Here is a 15,216-nt window from a genome sequence, read left to right as displayed (position 1 = left end):
TGTGTGTAAGTGTGGTGTGTGTTTATATATCTATATATATATATATATGTGTGTGTGTAAGTGAGTGTGTGTATGAGTATGTTTAAATGACTGTGTGTGTATGAGTATGTGTAAGTGAGTGTGTATGACTGTGTGTATGAGTATGTGTAAGTGAGTGTGTGTGTGTGTGTGTATGAGTATGTGTGAGTGTGTGTGTATGAGTGAGTGTGTGTATGAGTATGTGTAAGTGAGTGTGTGTATGAGTATGTGTAAGTGAGTGTGTGTGTATGAGTATGTGTAAATGAGTGTGTGTGTATGAGTATGTGTAAGTGAGTGTGTGTGTGTATGAGTATGTGTAAGTGTGTGTGTGTATGAGTATGTGTAAGTGAGTGTGGTATGTGTGTGTATGAGTATGTGTAAGTGAGTATGTGTAAGTGAGTGTGGTATGTGTGTGTATGAGTATGTGTAAGTGAGTGTGGTATGTGTGTGTATGAGTATGTGTAAGTGAGTGTGGTATGTGTGTGTATGAGTATGTGTAAGTGAGTATGTGTAAGTGAGTGTGGTATGTGTGTGTATGAGTATATGTAAGTGAGTGTGGTATGTGTGTGTATGAGTATGTGTAAGTGAGTGTGGTATGTGTGTGTATGAGTATGTGTAAGTGAGTGTGGTATGTGTGTGTATGAGTATGTGTAAGTGAGTGTGTGTGTGTATGAGTATGTGTAAGTGAGTGTGTGTATGAGTATGTGTAAGTGACTGTGTGTGTGTATGAGTATGTGTAAGTGAGTGTGTGTATGACTGTGTGTGTATGAGTATGTGTAAGTGAGTGTGTGCGTGTGTGTGTTCAGACGGGCAGTGTGGAGGGAGGACATTATAGAGACTAGGGGCAGTATGTGGGGCACATTGTGGAGACGAACAATATGGAGAGGGACGGTGTAGGTGGGATATTAAGGGATGGAGAGGTATGTTTTGGAGAGGGGTGGTGTATGGGGTATATTATAGGGAGAGTCAGCGAAGGGGATATTATGGAGAGGGGTGGTGTAGGCAGGATATTATGGAGAGGGACATTTATCATGGGGAGGGGCGGCATGTGTGGGGGTATATTTTGGTGAGGGGCGGTGTAGGGGGTATATTATGGAGAGGGGTGGTGTGGGGGGTATATTATGGAGAGGGGTGGTGTGGGGGGTATAATGGTGAGTGGCGGTGTAGGTGGTATATTATGGAGAGGGGTTGTGTGGGGGGGTATATTATGGAGAGGGGTGGTGTGGGGGTATATTATGGAGAGGGGTGGTGTGGGGGGTATAATGGTGAGTGGCGGTGTAGGTGGTATATTATGGAGAGGGGTTGTGTGGGGGGGTATATTATGGAGAGGGGTGGTGTGGGGATACATTATGGAGAGGGGTGGTGTGGGGGGGTATAATGGCGAGTGGCGGTGTAGGTGGTATATTATGGAGAGGGGTTGTGTGGGGGGGTATATTATGGAGAGGGGTGGTGTGGGGGTATATTATGGAGAGGGGTGGTGTGGGGGGTATATTATGGGGAGGGGTGCAGTGTGTGGGAACTATCTTATGGGGCGGTGCGGTGTAGGGGGTATATTACAGGGAGGTGCGGTGTAGGGGGGTATATTATGGGGAAGTGTGGTGTAGGGGGTATATTATGGTGAGGGGTGGTGTAGGGGGTATATTATGGGGAGGGGTGCAGTGTGTGGGAACTATCTTATGGGGCGGTGCGGTGTAGGGGGTATATTACAGGGAGGTGTGGTGTAGGGGGGTATATTATGGGGAAGTGTGGTGTAGGGGGTATATTATGGTGAGGGGTGGTGTAGGGGGTATATTATGGGGAGGTGCGGTGTAGGGGGTATATTATGGTGAGGGGTGGAGAAGGGGGTATATTATGGGGAGAGACAGTCTAGGGGGATTTTTTGTGCAGGAAGCACATTGAAGGGCAATTATTTTGTCAGGGGCACAACATGGTAGATATTTATACTTTGTTGGCAGTATAATGATTTTACAACGGCAAAAAATACTCCTGGCCATGATGAGAGCCACGCACGTTGTTTATAAAAGCTCGGCGTCCGCGCCGCCGCATGCGGCTCTCATCGTGGCCAGGAGTATTTTGATCCGTTGTAAAATCATAAGCGCACAGCAAAAGGGCTAAGCCTCCTGATGTACCCTAATATGACAGTGTAGGGCGACACGTGTCGAGGCAACATTGCTGAGGTGTGTCAGAGCTTAATATCATGGCTTAACATCTGAGGCACATTGTGGACATATTAATCCCATTATGAGTACGGGGATGAGGCAAAATTGCCAGGATGTGGTAGAGCATTAAGTTTATGGCTCAGTATACTGGCAGACTATATTAATGTTACTCCCATGTGAATAAGCATGTGCATGTGAGAGGTGACATCTACGGACTGAGTGAGTGAGATAAATCATTCCGTCACTGGCTGGCATCTGTTTCAATTGGGCAAAGGAGCCTTTGTGTAGTCAACGGATGACACTGTATTAGGGAGATTCCATTATTCCATTGGGGACAATGTGCAATAGCATTAGCACTTTAGTCTACGGATATTGGAGTGTAAAATTGGCTATTAATGATTGAGAATGATGCAATGGTATATCCATATATGCAATAATTGTTAAACACTTCCCTTAAAAAAGGATGCCTAGTGAGATTTTCCCTCGTTAAAGGGTGTCTTGGAGTCCATGAATACAATGTTGTATAATTATATTAGTGTGCTTTATGACCTCCTCTTGTGGTAGGGGTTGATTGGACAGACTGCACACAAGCACGGTGGATGATTTGATATATTATTTATTCACAATTTATTAAAAGTTAAGTTTTATTATTTTTCCACCACAGTCAGTGATTTTTGCAATTTCGGTAATTGGTTGGATTTGTATCTGGTGTAAGGGTGATAATTCAGTGATATCTCTAATACTGACCACATCTCATAAGTAGTGACGTTCCTGTATGGTCCTCTGTCTGATGATAAAGGTAGTAACAACTCCCAGTATCTTCTTACCATAGTTAAGGACATACTGGGAGCTACATGTTCATGTCATACAAGTGTATCATGGGGCTGATCTAACACTGAAATTGACCACTGTAATAAACGTGGTGCTGCATTCATCTACTGACTGTGGTTCTAATGTTACATTCATCTACTGACGGTGGTTCTAATGTTACATTCATCTACTGACGGTGGTTCTGACCCTGCATTCATCTACTGATGGTGGTTCTGACCCTGCATTCATCTACTGATGGTGGTTCTGACCCTGCATTCATCTACTGATGGTGGTTCTGACCCTGCATTCATCTACTGATGGTGGTTCTGACCCTGCATTCATCTACTGATGGTGGTTCTGACCCTGCATTCATCTACTGATGGTGGTTCTGACCCTGCATTCATCTACTGATGGTGGTTCTGTTGCTGCATTCATCTACTGATGGTGGTTCTGTTGCTGCATTCATCTTCTGATGTTGGTTCTGTGGCTGCATTCATCTACTGATGGTGGTTCTGTTGCTGCATTCATCTTCTGATGTTGGTTCTGTTGCTGCATTCATCTACTGATGGTGGTTCTGTTGCTGCATTCATCTACTGATGGTGGTTCTGTTGCTGCATTCATCTACTGATGGTGGTTCTGTTGCTGCATTCATCTACTGATGGTGGTTCTGTTGCTGCATTAATCTACTGATGGTGGTTCTGTTGCTGCATTCATCTACTGATGGTGGTTCTGACCCTGCATTCATCTACTGATGGTGGTTCTGACCCTGCATTCATCTACTGATGGTGGTTCTGACCCTGCATTCATCTACTGATGGTGGTTCTGTTGCTGCATTCATCTACTGTTGGTGGTTCTGGCCCTGCATTCATCTACTGATGGTGGTTCTGGCCCTGCATTCATCTACTGATGGTGGTTCTGACCCTGCATTCTTCTACTGATGGTGGTTCTGGCCCTACATTCATCTACTGATGGTGGTTCTGTTGCTGCATTCATCTATTGATGGTGGTTCTGTTGCTGCATTTATCTACTGACGGTTCTGTCACTTCATTCTACTACTGGTTCTGATCATGTACACATGTAGCAAACCATAATGTGCTTCATGGCTATGTTAAAACTGAAACTTATATAGCTCCATATGTGATATCTGAGGTTCTGTAGGCAGGTCCAGGTGTGACCAGTAGAGTTGAGCGAAACGGGTCGAAAAATTTCAAAAGTCGCCGACTTTTGGCAAAGTCGGGTTTCATGAAACGAAACCCGACCCTAGGATGAGGTCGGCCACGAGGTCGGCGACTTACGCGCCAAAGTCGCGTTTCAAAAGTTTGTTTTGCGCTCTTTTTCAGCCAATCAGGATCCACGGACACTGTGGGCAACGTGATGACATAGGCACGGGTCACCACCATCTTTCAGAAGGGCATGCAAGTGATTGGCTTGCTTTGGTCGGCGTCACAGGGGGTATAAAAGGGCGTGCACGCCGACCGCCATCTTACTTCTGCCGATCTCAGTATAGGGAGAGGTTGCTGCTGATTCTGTAGGGAGAGCGTTAGGCAGGGAAGAAGACAAAAAAACTGCTTCTGCTGCTAGCGATTTGGCCTGCACAACACACCAGTTACTGTGTGTGCAGTGCAAGGGGAGGCTATATAGTGGTGTATCAGTGGTGTTGGTTGTTGGGCTGCCTTCTAAGGCTTCCTGACATTCCTGCATTGCTGTTTACCCACTGCTCCGCAAACTGCTTTTTTAAAAGCAATCCCAATTTTTTTTTTGTCCTGCTGAGAAGAAAAAAAAACTGCTTCTGCTGCTAGCAATTTGGCCTGCACAACACACCAGTCACTGTGTGTGCAGTGCAAGGGGAGGCTATATTGTGGTGTATCAGTGGTGTTGGTTGCTGGGCTGCCTTTTAAGGCTTCCTGACAGGCTGGCATTGCTGTTTACCCACTGCTCTGCAAACTGCTTTTTTAAAAGCAATCCAATCTCCCTTATCCTCTAGTCACTTTTGTCACAGCTGTGACATAGCGCTCAGATATCAGTGGGCCTCACACAATCCAAAAGTGTCCAGTGTCCAAAAGTGTGTGCAGAGATTCAAAATCTCCCTTATCCTCTAGTCACTTTGGTCACAGCTGTGCCATCGAGCCTGTCACATAGCGCTCAGATATTCATTGGGCCTCACACAATCCAAAAGTGTCCAGTGTCCAAAAGTGTGTGCAGAGATTCAAAATCTCCCTTATCCTCTAGTCACTTTGGTCACAGCTGTGCCATCGAGCCTGTCACATAGCGCTCAGATATTCATTGGACCTCACACAATCCAGATTTAGGCTGGTGGAGTGTGCGGTGCTGGAGATGTTCTGGAGATCTTGTGGTCCAGGTGGAGCTGAAGGGGTGAGCTGGGCAGGTTTGGACTGACTGTTGGCATGTCCCCTGATGTCCCTGTCTTGTTGCACCCATGCCCTCCCCCCCAGCAGCACCCTTTATGGAAAGTTGTACATTTAACTTTGCTAAGCTGTGACTGTTCAGTCTTTATAGCTACAAGCTGAGTGTAATCATGGCCACTGCACTCTGTAAACCTACTCTTATGATTTCAAGGGACGATTTATTATTCTGGAATCATCCGCAATTTCTCATGGACTCCCCTTCTTGGAGCATGATTGCTAATTAACAATTGAGCACATAAAATCCATTACTTCTGTGAAACCTGTGGAGGTGTACTGCAAGAGAGGTAGGAGAGGAGGAGTCCTGGCACGCCTTCGGAGGAGAGGGTTCAGAACAGCTCTTCCTTCACTCCACTTGGCTAATGTCCGTTCCTTATCTAACAAAATGGAGGAACTGAACTTACTTTGTAACATGAGATCTGATATGGCCAATTCAGCTGCTCTTTGTTTTATTGAGACCTGGTTGAATGAGACCATCCCTGATTGTAGTCTGGATCTACCTGGTTTTGTTATCTACAGCGCTGACCGTGATTGTGTAGCTTCAGGTAAACAAAGGGGGGGTGGGGTATGTCTCTACATCAACACTAGCTGGTGCTGTGATGTTAACATACTGGGAAAAGGTTGCTCTCCAGATCTAGAGTACCTTGCACTCAATTGTAGACCATTTTACTCTCCAAGAGAGTTTTCATCTATGGTTCTGTTTGCAGTATATATTCCCCCCCAAGCATCTGTTAAAGCTGCTATTGGTGAATTAGCATGCAAAATATCAGAATGGGAGAAAGGATCTCCAGAAGCATTTGTGATCGTAATGGGGGACTTTAACAAAGGAAAACTCAACCTGGATCTCCCCAAATTTACTCAACATATAAACTGCTTCACGAGAGAGAACAATACGCTTGATCACTGCTATACAGTCTTAAAAGGGGCATAAAGGGCAGTGAGGAGAGCAGCAGTGGGCTTTTCAGATCATTGTCTAATTCATTTAATTCCAGCCTACAGGCAAAGGTTGAAAACATCCAAACCTACAGTTTATACAAAGAAGACATGGTCTGAGGAGGCAAAATTGCAACTACAAGCATGCTTTGAATGCACGGACTGGGAGGTATTCCAGGAAACATGCTCGGGTCTGGATGAATGGGTTGATGCAGTGTTCTCATATATCCGTTTTTGTGAAGACACGTTTATTCCATCCAAATCTGTCCACTTTCGGGGAAACAACAAGCCGTGGTTTACAAATAAAGTCAGGTTGATCCGTAAGAGAAAAGAGGAGGCTTATAAAGCAGGCGATATTACTGAATTCAAGAAACTTAGGAACTCGGTATCTAAAGAGATCAAGTTAGCCAAACACGAGTATGCAAAGATTCTGGAGGAAAGGTTCTCATCAAAAGATAATAGATCTGCATGGAGAGGATTAAGAGAGGTCACCAATTATAAAAGCCACCCCACTATAGTGAACCCCAGCAGAAGTCTGGCAGCAGAGTTAAATGAATTCTACTGCAGATTTGAGGCAAGCTCTACACACAGTGGCTATTCATCTCTAAGCTCCTCAGTCTGTTCATATAAAGATCATTCATTGTGCAACACCCAAGTAGTGATCTCCGAGGCAGAGGTGATACGCATCCTGAAGGGACTTAAGGTCAAAAAGGCACCTGGCCCTGATGGTGTATCTCCAATGTGTCTGAAAGTATGTGCTTCCCAGCTTGCCCCTATACTGACAAATATATACAATGTGTCACTGAAAGAGTGCGTTGTACCTCAGTGTTGGAAAAATTCCACAATTATCCCTGTCCCCAAGAAAGTGGGATCCTCTGAGTTGAACGACTATAGACCAGTAGCACTCACATCTGTAGCTATGAAAGTCTTCGAAAGAATTATGATGTCCCACCTGATAAAATTCACGCAGAAGCTATGGGACCCGCTTCAGTTTGCCTATAAGGAGAATCGTTCAGCAAACGACACTGTCAATCTGGCACTGAAGTACATTTTGGATCATACAGATGAACTGCACTCATATGTCCAGATTCTTTTCATGGACTTTAGCTCAGCGTTCAATACCATTGATCCGAATTTACTTCATAAGAAAATGGTAGCTCTTGGAGTCCCTCTTAACTTATGCTTGTGGATTTATAACTTCCTGACAGCCAGGATACAGAGTGTAAAAGTTGGACCATTCACTTCGGACACCTTGGTCACAAACATTGGGGCACCTCAGGGGTGTGTTTTGTCCCCGTTACTGTTTTCTCTCTATACGAATGATTGCATCTCTTCAGCAGACTCAGTAAAAATCTTGAAATTTGCCGATGATATGACACTGATTGGTCTCATCAGGGGAAATGCTGAAGACTTGTATCAGAGTGAGGTGGAAAGAATATGTGACTGGTGTAAAGCCAATAATCTTGTACTCAACACTAAAAAAACTGCTGAGATGGTTGTGGATTTTAGGAAAGATCAACATGAGATACTTCCAATCTACATCCATGACGAAGTGGTTCTTAGGGTCACAGAGACCAAATTCCTTGGTGTTATCATCTCTCATGATCTTAAATGGGGGAAAAACGTGGATGCTGTTATAAGAAAAGCACAACAGAGGATGTTCTTCCTGCGTCAGCTGAAAAGATATGGTTTGTCTAAGAATCTGCTGATCTTATTCTTTAATGCTGTCATCAGATCTGTGATTTGTTTCTCTCTGATAGTCTGGTATGGGGGAGCCACTGCGCATGACAAACTCCGCTTACAAAGGACTTTCAGAACAGCAGAGAGAATTATAGGTTCCCCCCTGCCTAAAATCCAGGATCTTTATGATAAGAGTATTCGATCCCACGCATTGAAAATTTCATCCGATCCCTCTCACCCGGGACACTCCTCATTCCAACTACTCCCTTCAGGACGTCGCTTCAGAGTCCCCAAATGCAGCACCAACCGCCATATGAACAGCTTCTATCCACTCTCTGTTCAACAATTAAATCGTCATGTGTAGACTATATACTGTATCTGTCTTGTTAGATGTTACTTGTTGTATCTGTTGTTATATATTATGTTGTCTCTTTGCCACAAAGAATTCCTTGTATATATGTAATATGTACTTGGCGATAATAAATTTGATTTGATTGATTTGATTTGATTGATTGATTTGATGAGACTCAGGTGCCCCTTCCCGCACACTATACCACCATACACGGTGACACAGAGGAAGGTGCACATGACATAGAAGAGGAGGTGATGGATGACCCAGTTGTTGACCCAGATTGGCATCCATTGGGGGAAGAGGGTGCTGCTTCCAATAGCTCAGATGAGGAGCATCCACAGCAGACATCGACATCGCAACAGCTGTTATCTGGCAGGCCCGGAGCACTCCAAAGACAGGTTCCAAACATCAAAAGAGTTGCTGGACAGCTTGTCCAGAGGGTCAAAAGATCACAGCGTGCTAGGCCGCAAAATGTCTGCCAAAGTAGGAAGAGTGCAGTGTGGCACTTTTTTGAACAAAATCCTCATGATCAGGCCAAGGTTATCTGTAAGAAGTGCGCAAAGACCTTTAGCCGAGGGAAAAATCTGAAAAATTTGAATACCAGTTGCATGCTTAGACATTTAACCAGCATGCACTTGCAAGCGTGGACACAACACCAAACCTCAAGTGCCACATGTGCAACTGATCACAACGAAGGTAGTCAGCAACGCTACATTGTTTCCCCCACTGTAAGCCCACCGGTTAGCACAGCAGCAAATGTTGAGGTGTCGTTGCAAGGCCACAGCAGTCAGGGAATCCCACTGTTATATCAACGAAAGACTGATTCTAGGCCATCAGAAAGAACACCAACTCCATCACCATCATCAACCCTCTCTCAGTCCGCCCTGTCCACCGCTACTTCCACCATATGCAGCTCTCAAGTCCAGCTCACCCTCCCAGACACTATGAGTAGGTCAAGAAAGTACTCAGTCTCTCATCCGCGTACACTGGGTTTGAACGCCCACATTGCCAAACTAATCTCGTTTGAGATGATGCCCTTTCGGTTGGTGGAAAGCACAGCTTTCCGCGAACTCATGGCCTATGCAGTACCACGCTATGACCTACCCAGTCGCCACTTCTTCTCTCGCAAAGCCATCCCAGCCCTCCACCATCATGTGAAAGACCGCATTGTCCATGCACTCAAGCAGTCAGTGAGCGGAAAGGTGCACCTCACAACTGATGCATGGTCCAGTCGGCATGGCCAGGGCCGTTACGTGTCCATCACTGCGCACTGGGTTAATGTGGTGGATGCAGGGTCCACAGGGGACAGCGGTGGTGGGACAGTGCTGCCTAGCCCACGGTATAGGAAACAGTTGGCTGTAGGCGTTCCACCCTCCTCCTCCTCCTCCAGAAGCGAAAGCTCGTCCACAGAGCGCAGTCGTACGAGCACTCCATCTGCAGCTGCCACTGTTGCACAGGATGTGTCCCCCTATCGAGCAGCTAGTGGAAAGCGTCAGCAGGCTGTGTTGCAAATGATGTGTTTGGGCAACAGACACACCGCCGAGGTGCTGGCCGAGTACTTGAAGCGACAAACTGAGTCATGGTTGGGCAGTGTACATCTTGAGGCAGGCAAGGTAGTTAGTGATAACGGCCGTAATTTTGTGGCAGCCATAGCCCTTTCAAAACTCAGCCATATACCTTGCTTGGCTCACACCTTGAACCTGGTGGTGCAGTGCGTCCTCAAAAATTATCCGGAGTTAACAGCCCTGCTCCAGAAGGTGCGAAGACTGTGCGCGCACATCCGCCGGTCGCCTGTACACTCCGTTCGTATGCAGAAGCTGCAGCGATTGCTCCACCTTCCCAACCACCGCCTCATTATCGACATTGCAACAAGGTGGAACTCCACCCTGCACATGGTGGAGCGGCTGTGCGAGCAGAGGCAGGCCATAATGCATTTGTGGGAGGATACACGACCAGGCACTTTGAGAGCAGACATGGAGTTGACAGGTGTGCAGTGGTCGAAGCTGAAAGATCTCTGTAAAGTCCTTCAGTGTTTTGAGGAATGCACACGGCTGGTAAGCGCAGACGACGCCATCCTAAGCATGAGCATCCCACTTATGCGTCTGCTCATGCAAACTTTGACGCACCTTAAGGAGCAGGCGTCTGCAGCCAATGTTGATGAGGAGGAAGAGGAGGAGGGAATCCTTGATGACATTCAGCCATTGTCTGCTCAGGGACCTCTCCTGGACGAGGTGGAGGAAGAAGAGGAGGAGGAGGAGGATGATGGGGATGATTACTTAGGGGAGGAGGATGCATCTCGTGGGGCAAGTGAAAATGTTGGTGTGGCAAGGTCTGGTACAGGGTTTGTGCGTGACTGGAGGGATGTGGATTTGCCAGAAAGTGCTCCTCCAACCAGCACTCGCAGTGCATCATTGACACCGGGAACATTGGCCCACATGTCAGATTATGCCTTGCAGATCCTAAAAAGGGACCCACGCATTGCCAAAATGATGAACGATGACGACTACTGGTTGGCCAGCATCCTGGATCCACGCTATAAAGGCAAATTACAAAACATCATGCCACAGGAGAACCTTGACCTAATATTGGCTAATAAACATGCAACTCTGGTAAATCGGTTGCTTGAGGCATTCCCAGCACACAGCAGCGGTGATGGTTCTCACACGAGCCGTACGGGCCGGGGGCAGCTTGGCAGAGGTGTTCGTGGTGCACACAGCAGAAGTGGCGTTGGAGACAGGGGTTTCATGACAATGTTGTGGACTGATTTTTCAAGTACCGCTCACACAACTGGTAATACTGCATCGATGGAAAGTGACAGGAGACAGCAGTTGTCAACTATGGTTACAAACTACTTTTCCTCCCATATCGATGTTCTCCCACACAGGTCATTCCCCTTTGACTATTGGGCCGCTAAACTGGACACCTGGCCTGAATTGGCACAATATGCCTTACAGGAGCTCGCTTGCCCAGCTGCAAGTGTGCTATCGGAAAGAGTCTTCAGTGCAGCTGGATCAATCCTGATAGAAAAAAGGACCCGTCTGTCAACTCAAAATGTGGATGATCTAACCTTCATTAAAATGAACCACGCATGGGTTTCCAAGGATTTTGTCCCACCTTCCTCTGATGACACATAGGGTGACAGAAAAATGGCTTGCTTTGGTCCACCTCTTCCTGGGACTTGACCTATTTCACCTTTTGCATCAGCTGAATGTCCAACATCAACATATGCCACTTTCTAAAACTCCCTAACTGTGCTGCCTCCCCCCCCATGGCCGGGGTCACCACCTAGCGCACGACACCGTGCGAGTGCCGTTGCCCTGGACAGGTGGGTAGGCCGATTCTTGGGAGCGGGCACTGGTACAGGGTCCTTCATAGTGCAATCAAGTGTCTCTGACGGTGGAGGTGCACACCCGCCGTCAGACACACCGCCGTACTATGAGGGGCCCAGTGCCAGTACCGACGCCCACGAGTGGGCCCCCCTTGCTTGGGCAGGGCCCCAGCATTTGCAATCTTTACCTCTCCCTGCTCCTCCGCTGTGTAGTCTGGGCCGTCAAATCCATACTGTGCCTGACACCGTCGGAGCCTGCCTCCTGATGTATAGACATATCTTTTGAATGTGTACGCTATCCATACATGTTATCCGGGGAAACGGTACCCTTTCTAACCTTTGTGCAATCACGTGCAATCCATACTGGGCCTAACACCGTCTGAGCCTGCCTCCTGAGACATATATTTTGAATGTGTACACTATCCATACATGTTATCCGGGGAAACGGTACCCTTTCTAACCTTTGTGCAATCACGTGCAATCCATACTGGGCCTAACACCGTCTGAGCCTGCCTCCTGAGACATATATTTTGAATGTGTACACTATCCATACATGTTATCCGGGGATACGGTACCCTTTCTAACCTTTGTGCAATCACGTGCAATCCATACTGGGCCTAACACCGTTTGAGCCTGCCTCCTGAGACATATATTTTGAATGTGTACGCTATCCATACATGTTATCCGGGGAAACGGTACCCTTTCTAACCTTTGTGCAATCACGTGCAATCCATACTGGGCCTAAAACCGTCTGAGCCTGCCTCCTGAGACATATATTTTGAATGTGTACGCTATCCATACATGTTATCCGGGGAAACGGTACCCTTTCTAACCTTTGTGCAATCATGTGCAATCCATACTGGGCCTAACACCGTCTGAGCCTGCCTCCTGAGACATATATTTTGAATGTGTACGCTATCCATACATGTTATCCGGGGAAACGGTACCCTTTCTAACCTTTGTGCAATCACGTGCAATCCATACTGGGCCTAACACCGTCTGAGCCTGCCTCCTGAGACATATATTTTGAATGTGTACGCTATCCATACATGTTATCCGGGGATACGGTACCCTTTCTAACCTTTGTGCAATCACGTGCAGTCCATACTGGGCCTAACACCATCTGAGCCTGCCTCCTGAGACATATATTTTGAATGTGTACGCTATCCATACATGTTATCCGGGGATGCGGTACCCTTTCTAACCTTTGTGCAATCACGTGCAATCCATACTGGGCCTAACACCGTCTGAGCCTGCCTCCTGAGACATATATTTTGAATGTGTACGCTATCCATACATGTTATCCGGGGATACGGTACCCTTTCTAACCTTTGTGCAATCACGTGCAATCCATACTGGGCCTAACACCGTCTGAGCCTGCCTCCTGAGACATATATTTTGAATGTGTACGCTATCCATACATGTTATCCGGGGATACGGTACCCTTTCTAACCTTTGTGCAATCACGTGCAATCCATACTGGGCCTAACACCGTCTGAGCCTGCCTCCTGAGACATATATTTTGAATGTGTACGCTATCCATACATGTTATCCGGGGATACTGTACCCTTTCTAACCTTTGTGCAATCACGTGCAATCCATACTGGGCCTAACACCGTCTGAGCCTGCCTCCTGAGACATATATTTTGAATGTGTACGCTATCCATACATGTTATCCGGGGATACGGTACCCTTTCTAACCTTTGTGCAATCACGTGCAATCCATACTGGGCCTAACACCGTCTGAGCCTGCCTCCTGAGACATATATTTTGAATGTGTACTCTATCCATACATGTTATCCGGGGATACGATACCCTTTCTAACCTTTGTGCAATCACGTGCAATCCATACTGGGCCTAACACCGTCTGAGCCTGCCTCCTGAGACATATATTTTGAATGTGTACTCTATCCATACATGTTATCCCGGGATATGGTACCCTTTCTAACCTTTGTGCAATCACGTGCAATCCATACTGGGCCTAACACCGTCTGAGCCTGCCTCCTGAGACATATATTTTGAATGTGTACGCTATCCATACATGTTATCCGGGGATACGGTACCCTTTCTAACCTTTGTGCAATCACGTGCAATCCATACTGGGCCTAACACCGTCTGAGCCTGCCTCCTGAGACATATATTTTGAATGTGTATGCTATCCATACATGTTATCCGGGGAAACGGTACCCTTTCTAACCTTTGTGCAATCACGTGCAATCCATACTGGGCCTAACACCGTCTGAGCCTGCCTCCTGAGACATATATTTTGAATGTGTACGCTATCCATACATGTTATCCGGGGATACTGTACCCTTTCTAACCTTTGTGTAATCACGTGCAATCCATACTGGGCCTAACACCGTCTGAGCCTGCCTCCTGAGACATATATTTTGAATGTGTACGCTATCCATACATGTTATCCGGGGATACGGTACCCTTTCTAACCTTTGTGCAATCACGTGCAATCCATACTGGGCCTAACACCGTCTGAGCCTGCCTCCTGAGACATATATTTTGAATGTGTACTCTATCCATACATGTTATCCGGGGATACGATACCCTTTCTAACCTTTGTGCAATCACGTGCAATCCATACTGGGCCTAACACCGTCTGAGCCTGCCTCCTGAGACATATATTTTGAATGTGTACTCTATCCATACATGTTATCCCGGGATATGGTACCCTTTCTAACCTTTGTGCAATCACGTGCAATCCATACTGGGCCTAACACCGTCTGAGCCTGCCTCCTGAGACATATATTTTGAATGTGTACGCTATCCATACATGTTATCCGGGGATACGGTACCCTTTCTAACCTTTGTGCAATCACGTGCAATCCATACTGGGCCTAACACCGTCTGAGCCTGCCTCCTGAGACATATATTTTGAATGTGTATGCTATCCATACATGTTATCCGGGGAAACGGTACCCTTTCTAACCTTTGTGCAATCACGTGCAATCCATACTGGGCCTAACACGTCTGAGCCTGCCTCCTGATGTATAGACATATATTTTGAATGTGTACGCTATCCATACATGTTATCTGGGGATACGGTACCCTTTCTCACCTTTGTGCAATCACGTGTAATCCATACTGGGCGTGAGAACGGCTGGCGAGCTGTTAAGCAAGCTACAGCACCTGTGGTTTGCACACGTAAGTTTTTCATTTTTTCAGGAATGACGGTTAGGCCTAATTCTGGAACTGCGGTTGACCTGCACTTACTGGGAAATCATTGTTCGCGGGTAATAATTGTAATCAGTGATCCTCATCACTAACGTTGTTCAGCGGGTTATCTGCACCTGTAAGCAACAAACGCTGGCCTTTTCAGTGTAGCGCACATGCAGCCACGGACATGAAAGGGCATGACACACCAGTTATTGGCCAATCTCATGTGCCAGAACCTCACGTGTCCCTCTAGTAAGCCGGACTCGGACCGCGGGGCATGACGGAGTCTCGTTCGTTAACGGAATTAAGCTTGCAATGTGTGCATCTGTTCTGTAGCTGGCATGG

This window comes from Dendrobates tinctorius, unplaced genomic scaffold (genome assembly GCF_039654945.1).
Source record: "Dendrobates tinctorius isolate UK_male_01 unplaced genomic scaffold, ASM3965494v1 ptg000241l, whole genome shotgun sequence".
NCBI lineage: Eukaryota > Metazoa > Chordata > Amphibia > Anura > Dendrobatidae > Dendrobates > Dendrobates tinctorius.
Note: the sequence above shows the minus strand (reverse complement) of the source record.